Here is an 11296-nt window from a genome sequence, read left to right as displayed (position 1 = left end):
AGCAAAAATAGAACACAAAGGGCTGTGCAGTTGATGAATTGCACCTGATGACTAGCTGAATTAATAAAACTATTAATGAACTAGACACCAAAGTTCCTTTTCAGAACATCTACAAAAATGATTGTTTTAAGTAAACAAACAAAAAAGAAACGTTGGCATCAAAAAAGAGCAAGTGTTTTGTTCAGTTAATATGCAGACTGATATGATGTTAGTGACAGATGCAAGCTTTACAAACACATTTTTTCTCAGTTTTATTTATTTATTTGTTTGCTTTTTACCTTTTAAGTGGCTTAACTACCAAATATCTTTAATAATTAAGATAAAAAACTAAGACATTCTCTTTCTCTCTGTATAAATATGTTTAAATATCCTTTACATTTTACAGAACTCATCCTTTTAAAAATTTCATATTTCTACAAATTTATAAGCATGATGTTATTTTAAATAAGGATACTTATTTAGAATGTTTTAATTTTATTTTAGAGAAAATATTTCTGTGTTTCAAACCTTACAGAAATTCTGTGTCTGTAACAAACGTTTGAATTTATTTTCTATTTCTTTAATACATTTAACTATTCTAAGCCTTTACTATTGTGACATTAAATTTGAGCATGATATATTGTTAATTTGAAAGCACTGATTCCTTTAAAAGTTACTATTTTACGACTTGGCAAATAAATAAAACATTTTATAAGCCATGCTTTTATGTATAAGAGTAGGAGATGGGTATAAAACAAAACCACCTACTTACTTTCCACACTGAGCAAAGTATTCTTCTATATTTGACAACTTGTTAATTATTTCCCCAGTATTTGATTCTGTTTTAACATAGAAATCTTACAAGATATTACATTTTAGTGATTTTTTAATTGTGGTTTCATGATTACTAAAATGCAGACATCAAGTCCTCACTGAGGACAATAATTGATTCAAAATTCTTGAAAATCACTCTTGGCGGGGCGCCTGGGTGGCTCAGTTGGTTAGGCGACTGCCTTCAGCTCGGGTCATGATCCCAGGGTCCTGGGATCGAGTCCCCCATCGGGCTCCCTGCTCTGCGGGGAGCCTGCTTCTCCCTCTCCCACTCCCCCTGCTTGTGTTCCCTCTCTCGCTGTGTCTCTCTCTGTCAAATAAATAAATAAAATCTTTAAAAAAAAAAAAAAAGAAAATCACTCTTGGCAAATAAAATAGAATCTTTAAGTGTGAAGGGATTAACTCAATGCTTCTTTCAAGCAAATGCAAGACATAATAGCCTCGTCACAAGATGATAATCTTTTGAGCAAAGTAAATAAAGCCTCCATAGGTCAGGACTGTGGGCTCTTTCATTGAGATTCTTGAACTGAGTTTCTATTTCTGTAGGTACCAGTCCCTAAGAATTCCTTTTAGAACTCTGGTCTTTGGTATGGCTTCTAGCAGCACATGTAATTCAGACCTTCAAAGATGATGGGATTTTGTCCCTTCTTTTCTTTCTTTTTTTTTTCTTTTTGTTTAAAGTCATTTATCTTTTAATGAGATTTGAATAATAATAAAAATATATATTTATTCACATTGTTACAATTTCTGATTTTCTTTATGCCTTTGTGTAGATCCATACTTCCTCTTGGTGTCATTTTCTTGGTCCCTTATTTTCTTATCTGTAGTCAGTTTGGGCCAGTTCAAGTTAAACTGTAGGCTCAGTAGTCCACATTCATAATTCAGATGTATGTTACTAAATATTCTTTCTTGTCCTATGTAATCCCCATGGATTCAATGTCCTTCCACATTGAAAATGATTAATTGATGGCAAACTTAATACACTGGGTGACAACCAATCTGGAAAACTCAAGACGACAAGCAATGACTAAGTTTGTTTGAGGAAACTTGTAAGTGTATGGTCAAGCTATTGATTGGTCCAATAAATTGGCAGTCATTACCATTTTTTTATTTTTTGCTTTGAAAAATTAATAGAATTTATTTTTTAAAGAAGATTTAGGTTTATAAAGAAGATGGGCAGAAATTATTAATGGTTCCCATTTCCCCTTCTCCCCACCACCATAAACAGTTTTAAAGTATTCACTTTCATGGGCCTCTTGAAACCGTTTAACTTAAGTGTATTTGTAGATTTTGTAGAAATGAAAATGGAAAGATATGAATATAACTATTTTCTGATCTGTAGTTTATAATCCCCCAAGTCTCATAAATAATAATACAATCATTTAAATTTTCTTTATTGAAGTATAATTAACATACAGTGTTACATTTGTTTATGGTGTACAATAAGGTGATTCAACAATGCTATACATTTCTCATTGCTCATCAAGATAAGTGGACTCTGAATCCCCTTTATCTATTTTACCCATCCCCACACCCACCTCCCCTCTGGTAAATAAACACCAGTTTGTTCTCTGTTTTTAAGAGTATATATTTTTGTTGTTCTTTGTCTCTTTCTTCTTTGTTTTTTTGTCCATTTTGTTTCTTGAATTCCACATATGAGAGTTGAAATCGTATCGTATTTCTTTTTCCCTGACTAATTTATTTCACTTAGCATTGTACCCAATATGTCCATCTATAATGGCAAGATGTCATACTTTTGTTTAAGGTTGAGTAGTATTCTACTGTATGTGTGTATATGTGTGTGTGTATGTATGGATGTGTTTCTCAAATCTTTTTTATCCATTAGCCTATGGATAAACACTTGGATTGCTACCCTATGGTGGCTATTGTAAATAATGCTGAAATAAACATAGAGGTGCATATATTTTTTTTTTTTTTTGTGATTTGTGTTTTCGTTTTCTCTAATACCCCCAGTAGTGGAATTACTGGATCTTTACTTTATTCATTTATTAGGTTTAAGAGTATTTTTGGTGGAGTCTTCAAGGGATTTCATTTATGGTATTATGTCATCTGCAAGTAGTGAAAGTTTTACTTCCTCCTTACCGATTTGGATGCCTTTAATTTCTTTATCTTGTCTGATTTCTGTGGCTAGACTTCCAGTACTATGTTAAATAAAAGTGGTGAGAATGGGTATCCTTGTCTTGTTCCTGATCTTAGAGGAAGTTTTTCCCCATCAAATATAATGTTGGCTGTGGGTTTTTCACATATGGCATTTGTTATGTTGAGGTATGTTCCCTCTAAACCTACTTTGTTGAAGGCTTTTATCATGAATGGATGTTGTACTTTGTCAAATACTTTTTCTGCATCTATTGAGATGATTGTGTGGTTTTTATCCTTTCTCTTGTTAATGTGATGCATCATATTAATTTGTGAATATTGAACCCCCCTTGCTTCTCTGAATTAAGTCCAACTTGATTGTGGTGAATGATTTTTTTTAAGATTTTATTTATTTATCCACCTGAGAGAGAGAGAGAGAGAATGCACAAGTGGAGGAGGAGCAGAGGGAGAGGGACAAGTAGACTGTGCACTGAGTGTGGAGTCCACCAAAGGGCTCAACACAGGGCTCAATCCCATGACCCCAAGATCATGAGCCAAGCCAAAATCAAGAGTTGGACATTTAACCAACTGAGCCACCCACATGCCCCATGAATTATTTTTTTAATGTATTGTTGGATTTGGTTTGCTAATATTTTGTTGTAGATTTTTACATCTATGTTCATCAGAGATATTGGCCTGTAGTTTTATTTTTTATCTGGGTTTGTTTGGTGTCAGGGTAATGTTGGCCTCATAGAATGAATTTGGAAGGTACCCTTCCTTTTATATTTTTTGGAATCATTTGAGAAGAATAGTTATTAATGCTTCTTTAAACGTTTGGCACACAAAAAAAAAATGTTTGGTACAATTCACCTGTGAAGCCAGCTGGTCTGGACTTTTGCTCATTGGAAGTTTTTTGACTGGTGATTTTGTTTCATTGAAAATCTAGTCATTTCTGTGCACTAAAATCCAGATATCTGTTGATGATTCCTTTTAAACTACATTTCGCACCTGAAAGGAAAACACTGTTCCATCCTCTGCTTCAGTCCAAGCCAACTTTTTGAATTCAGCATTGATGTGTATCTGCTAAAAATAGTTCATTGTCACATATGACAGTTTTGACATATATTTACTTTGGGTAAATGTCATTCAAAGAATCTACAAAAAAGTATGAAATTACAAAAAAAGGCCTATTCCAGTTATAAGAATAACAATACTTTCAATAACTTTTCAAAGAAGAATGTCAATAGATTTTCTCTGTCATATGGTTGAGCATGCTGATGACTTGGATATTTTGGCATAGCTCCCATCCAAATGTCAGTCTCCAGACATACTTGGTTTTATATGTATTTTTGAAGAGGAGTACCTTGAAGAAAATTCTTCAAGAATATATTGTGTTTTGAGATGTTGACCCTGGTCAGCTCAGGTAGAAATTGTTGTTCTAACATGCCCATCATATACTAAGTTGATTTTCAATCTGTCTTTAGCTCTACAGATGAAAAATAATCTATATACCTTGAATTTGGAAATGGAATATGAAATTAAAAATGTGTTTCAGTATATAAAAATAACAGCAACTTTAATGGAATTGTAGTTGATTGAGCTATAATTATTCTAGTCAGCTTAGAAACTCACTTTATAAAAGTGAATATATTAACAGAGGAATACATTTAAATGCAAATATGTTTAAATTCTATCATAGTTAAAGGATGTTTCTCATTTACATTTATCTCAAAAAATGGCATATTTTCTAAGTAACATGTCATATATGTTGGGATATTGTATTTAAAATCAAGTCTAAATGAAGGGTGGATTTAGAGTCTCAAAAGAGGATACCAACAGGGTGGCTGGGTGGCTCAGTCAGTTAAGCGGCTGCCTTCAGCTTGGGTCATGATCCCAGGGTCCTGGGATGGAGCCCCATGTAGGGCTCCCCTCTCAATGGAGAGCCTACTTCTCGCTCTCCCTCTGCCTGCCTCTCTGCCTACTTGTGCTCTCTCTCTATCTCTCTGTCAAATAAACAAATAAAATCTTAAAAAAAAAAAAGAAGAGGATAACAACAGTAAAAATTGGCCTAGGTGAGAAATTTACATAATTGTTAGGTAAATTAGGGAGGAATGACATTTAAATCATTTTTAATTAGAAAAGTCAGAATTTAACAATCAATATAATATAGATGAATTCTTAAAAACATAAAAATAATAAAAATTACATTTTTATATCATGGGGCACCTGGGTGACTCAGTTGATTAAGCGTCTGCCTTCTCCTCAGGTCCTGGGATCAAGCCCTGCATTGGGCTCCCCGCTCCGTAGGGAGTCTGCTTGTCCCCCTCCTTCTGCCCCTCCCCTGCTCAATCACACTCTCTCTTTCTCTCAGATAAATAAATAAAATCTTTTAAAAATTATTTCGTTATTCCTTCATATTCCCTCTCTCTCCTTCTCTCTCTGTGTCTGTCCAGATAGATATATATTTGCATTGTATTTCACTTTGGTGTCAAGCTGGCCAAAAACCTTTAGTAATACATCTTGCTTATATTTTTTTTCCTTAAAATAATGGCTAATTAAGAAAAGTACAAAAATAATGAAATTGAACACCCAATTTATAATATTTATATATATGGCATAACTTAGTAAAGTAAAAATATGTAGTATTGAAGGTAAATTAAGGCCGTGAGTTTCACGGCCAAACTACTTGGTTTGAGTAACCACAATCTCACTGAATATGTGACTTTGAGCAAATTTTGTCCATCTATGAAGTTCCAGTAGGGAGATCAATTATATGATTATTATTATAGCATTCTCTTCAGAGGTACTTTTTGGTATTCAATCAGATAATGAGTATATTTGGTCTGATATACAGAAAATGATCAATAAATGTTGCTGATTCATGAATGGTTTTTAATTCATTAATATATTAGGTGATTTTTAGAAAAAAAATTTATCATCTGAACCTCAATAACTTTATTTTAAATTGAGACAAGTATGTATTTCAGGAGTGTTATAAAAATTAAAAAATTATAATTAGCTGATTATATTACATATTCAAATAATTGGACATGGTTCAGTAGGGAAAGAGCTATTTCTGGAAGTTGAAAATAAAGGAGCAAGACTGAATAGGAGGTGAAAATGTGTGTGGTGGAATGACATCTTCTTAAAAATGGATGGAGAAAAGTTCAAAGGACAATGCATGTAAGAGTGACATGGATAAAAAAGGATTCAAAGTAAGGTTTTCAGCACACAGAGAAAATGAGCTCAAGAGCTCAAATTCATTGGAATTTGAAGTGGAAATGGTAGTTCTTAGAATATAAGCAGTAATGGATCTAATAACCTAGCAGTGGAACGGTCTCTTTAGTCATATCAATCAGCATAAAAATTGGAGATTTATGAAGCTCATACAAGAACTGCCAAAGCATTCACAAATTTTGGAGCCGCAGGAAAGCAAATTAATAAGCAGTGAAATAGAACATTTTTTTCCAATGAGATACCCCTTGATTGATTGGTAAACCAAGATAAATTAGGAGTTTGATTCATGCTTATTTGCATAAGTAGGTAGGTAATAGTGAATACTTATTATATAATTTGTGCAAATTTTAAAAAATCAAGGTACTTATAAATATGGATTTTATATTAAGTATTTAGGTTGTATTTTGGATTACTGTAAAGTTTTGTTTAATGTAGTTATTCAGTAATCTCTAAATCATTTCACTGCCCAAGTTTGGGGTTTGAATTATGATGTGTTGAATTGGAACTTTAAAAAAAATGAATTATTTTTAGATTCGGACACATGTCACTCTATATTTAGTATTATAATTAATAATCTCATAAAAACAGAGAGATAAACCATATAAAAATTGACTGCCATTCCAGGTTTTATTTGTGGGCAAGGAGACCCTATGAATTTAGGTTTGCCTTTACTAAATAACTCTGTGTTTTTAATAGAAAATGAAATGTGTACAGACATTAAGGCAGTAGCAATTCTAGGAGTTCAGTGTCATTTCCCAACTTTTAGGAAAAGCTATGCAATTGATGCTGATAACCCTTGCCTTCTTCCTCCTTTCCATCTTTATTCATAGAGGTGTTTAATGACAGATCTCATCTAACTCCCATTCTGGGCAAATCTAAATTCTTGTTTAAACTGAATATTGGACAAAAAAGATAGCACTTTGTGAGTAAGTCAATTATATGTAACTTCTCTTTTTCCCTGACTGGATTTTTCTACTACTAGCCCATATAGTATGAATTTTTGTGTTGTATCAAGAGTATCTATCAAAGCGTTTGACTATCGGAGGTACTGAACAAATGCTTTTAGAATGGTTTGATGGGTGAAAAGGGAATGGATGAATAAAAATCAAAGCAAGGAAGATATCAATAAAATGCACAATTTTTAGCCAGAATGATCACGAAAAGTTAATGAAAAAATAATAAATTTAAAAATAAATTAATAAAAGACATAAAATTCAATTATCAATAGTAGGAATAAAGGCCATCACTACAGACCCTACAGACATTAAGTGGCTATTAAATAATATTATGAGTAGTTTAAGCTAGGAAATTCCCTTTCTTATTTGAATTGTGCAGATTTTTTGAAAGGTAAAAGCTACACAAATCTCATTTAAGAATAAATTGATAACCTGAATAGCCCAGAGTTACTAAAGAAAACTTTGGGCACAAATGGTTTCACTGAATAATTCAACCAAACATTTAAGAAAAGAAATAGTACCAATTCTTCACTAACTTTTCCAACTCATGCTATGATATGAACTTTACCCTTAAAGCAAAACCAAAGAGATGGGGTGCCTGGTGGCTCAGTCGTTAAGCATCTGCCTTCGCCTCAGGTAATGATCCCGGGGTCCTAGGATCGAGTCCCACATTGAGCCCCACATTGGGCTCCCTGCTCCGCGGGAAGCCTGATTCTTCCTCTCCCACTCCCTGTGCTCATGTTCCCTCTCTTGCTGTGTCTCTCTCTGTCAAATAAATAAATAAAATCTTAAAAAAAAAAAAAGCAAAACCAAAGAGAGAAAATCATTGCCCAATATGCCTAATCAACATAAGTGCGAAATAATAATAGTAATAATAACAACAACAACAACAGATTTTTAGCAAAGCAAACCCAAAAGTGCATAAGTAGTGCAATACTTTATGCCTATTGAGGTTTATCTCAAAAATGCAAGGTTGGTGAAATATTTTAAATCAATCATAAATTATTGTATCAACAAACAAACCAGAAAGCTATATAATCATCTCAGTAGGTACAGAAAAAATGTTTGACAAAATTCAGTATCTAGTCCTGATAAAAACTCTTAGCAGCTAAAAAAGAGAGAACTTCCTAAAACTGATAAAAGTCATCTACAACAATCTACAGTTATCATCACACTTAATGGTGAAACATTGTATACTTTCAGCCTAATATTGGAATCAAAGCAAAGATGTCATTATGATGACAGACAGTGACAATAATTGTCATGGTGAGCATTGTGTAATGTATAGAATTGTCAAATCATTATGTTGTACATCTGAAACTAATATAACACTGTATGCCAACTATACTTAAATAGTAAATTGTTTTGAAAAGATGTTTTTTTAGGGGTGCTTGGGTGGCTCAGTCAGTTAAGCATCTGACTCTTGATTTTGGCTCAAGTCATGATCTCAGGGTCATGGGATTAAGCCCCATTTTGCACTCCATACTGAGCGTGGAGCCTACTTGAAATTCTCTCTCTCTCTCTCTCTCTCCCTCTCTCTCTGCCCCACCCTCACGTCTACATGTGCGCTCTCTCTCTCTCTCTCTCTAAAAGAAATTTAAAAATAAATAAATAAATGAAAGGTCTTTTTACCAGTATTGTTCATCATTATAATTGATGTCCTAGACATTGCAATAAGGAAAAATAAATAAATAAAAAGAAAACAAATTGGAAAAATGAGAAATAAGATTGTTCCTATTTGAAGATGAAATGATTTTCTATTCAGAAAAACCCCAAAAATATACCAAAAATGGCTACTAGACCTAATAACTGAGCTTAGGACTATCACAGGATACAAGGTTAGTATATGAAAACTCATTGTATTTCTATATACTAGCAATTAACTGGGGGAAATTAAAAATTTTAAATAATACCTTTTACATTAGTGATTAAAATACATGAAATCCTTGGGTATAAACCTAATAAAATATGCCCAAAATCAAGATACTAAAATCTTATCTGGAAATCAAAATACACGTAAATAAATGGAGAAACATGCTAAGTTCATGGATTGAAATAATCAGTATGATTCAGATGTCACTTCTCTCTAAATTGTTTTATGAATTCTGTACAATCCCAATGAATATTTTATGACTTTTTATAAAAACAAATTAGTTCTGAAATTTATATAGAAATGTAAATATCTTAAAATAGCCTTAACAATTTGGGGGCAAAAAGAGTAAAAGTTGGAAGAATTACACTACCTGTCTCCAAGACTTACTACAAAGCAACATAAATCAAGGCAGTGTGGATATGTGTAAGAACAATTGCAGAATGGGCCATCTAGAAATAGACCCACAGATATATGGTCAATTAATTTTGACAAAGGTGAGAAAGTAATTCTATAAAGTTTTCTTTTTTTCAATAAATGGTACCAAACAGTTGAATATATGTATGTTAAAAAATAGAACACAACACACAATTCATACTTCAAAACATGCAGAAATTGATCCAAAATGGATCATAGACCTAAATGTAAAGCCTAAAATAATAAAACTTCTGGAAGAAAATATAAGGGAAAATCTTAGTGTCCTTGGATTAAGCTAATATTTTTAGTCATGCCACCAAAAACATGAACCATAAAATAAAATTTAAAAAAGATAAATTGGACTTCATCAAAATAAACATTTAGTATTTGAAAGACACTGTTAAGAGAATGAAAGGATAAAACAAGGAGAAAATATTTAGAAATCACATATCTGATAATTTGTAACCAAAATATATGAAAATCACTCAAAACTTAATAAAAACAAATGACCCAAATTAAAAATGGGCAAAATACTTGAACAGATACTAAAGTTATACAAATGACATTTAACACATTAAAAAAAAGCTCAAAATAATTTGACATTAGGCAAATGTATTAAAAGCATAACGAGATAGGTACACATAATTATTAGAATGACCAAAAATTTATAAAAACTGATATAACTAAATGCTGCTAATAGGAATTCTCATACCTTGCTGTCAGAAATACAAACAATTTGTAACTACCTTGGAAAATAGTTTGGCAGTTTATTGCAAAGTTGAACATAACTTACCATACAATCTAAGAATCTCAGTTCTAAGTATTTTTCCATTGAAATAAAAACATATTCATAAAAACATGTATGCCAATGTTTAGAGAAAGCTTTAGTCATAATTGCCCCAAACTGGAAACAACCCAAAAATCCTTCAGCTGGTGACTGGATAAATAAACTGTGGGATATCCATAGAATGGAATACAACAAGGTACTGATACACACAACAGCAGAGATGGATTTCAAATCCATTTTGCTAAGTGAAAGGCTATATATTCTAAGATTCTATAAGAGGTAAAGCCATAGTGGCAGAAAACAGACCAATGGTTGTCTGGGACTAGGGGTGAGGTGAAGGGTTGACTACAAATAGCTTCAGAGGCAAATTTTGGGTGTATTGGCACAGTTTATATCTTGATTATGGTGGTCATTACATAGGCTATGAATTTTCAGAAGTCAAAGAACTTCACACTAAAAATGATAAAGTTTATGTAAATTAAACCTTAATTTATGAGAAAAGAAATAGAAAAAAAGTTAAGCAAAAAGAGTAGAAATTATACACACACATACAAATATTATATTTTTGCAGCCAAGTTTGAATAAGTTTACACCCACAACACACCTCAGCCAATGTAGTATTGATGGATGAGTGACAGCAAGATTAAGCTTTTAAACTGATCATGTCCTATGTTCAAAAGCAAATTTAAAACTTGTAAGAAAATTTAGAGATACAATAAAATATTTATTGGACTTTGTGAATGTGTTTACTAACTTTACTTTCAAACCAATTATCCCACCACCCATAGTCAGTGTTCTGAAGGAACCCAAATAATGTTTTCTACTGAATACCTTATATTCCATTATGCTGATTTATCAGGGTTTATTAACCATATCTTACTGGTAAACATTTATTTTATTTTTTTAATTCCTCAATAAGTAATTATTTGAGAATATCTTTGAACATAAATATTCTGAATTTCTTTAATTCTAAATGCTATATTTCTTTTTTTTATTTTATTATGTTATGTTAATCACCATACATTACATCATTAGTTTTTGATGTAGTGTTCCATGATTCATTGTTTGCATATAACACCCAGTGCTCCATTCAGTACATGCCCTCTTTAATACCCATCACCA

This window comes from Leptonychotes weddellii, chromosome 14, assembly GCF_054177405.1.
Source record: "Leptonychotes weddellii isolate Sample4059 chromosome 14, ASM5417740v2, whole genome shotgun sequence".
NCBI classification, from domain to species: domain Eukaryota; kingdom Metazoa; phylum Chordata; class Mammalia; order Carnivora; family Phocidae; genus Leptonychotes; species Leptonychotes weddellii.
Note: the sequence above shows the minus strand (reverse complement) of the source record.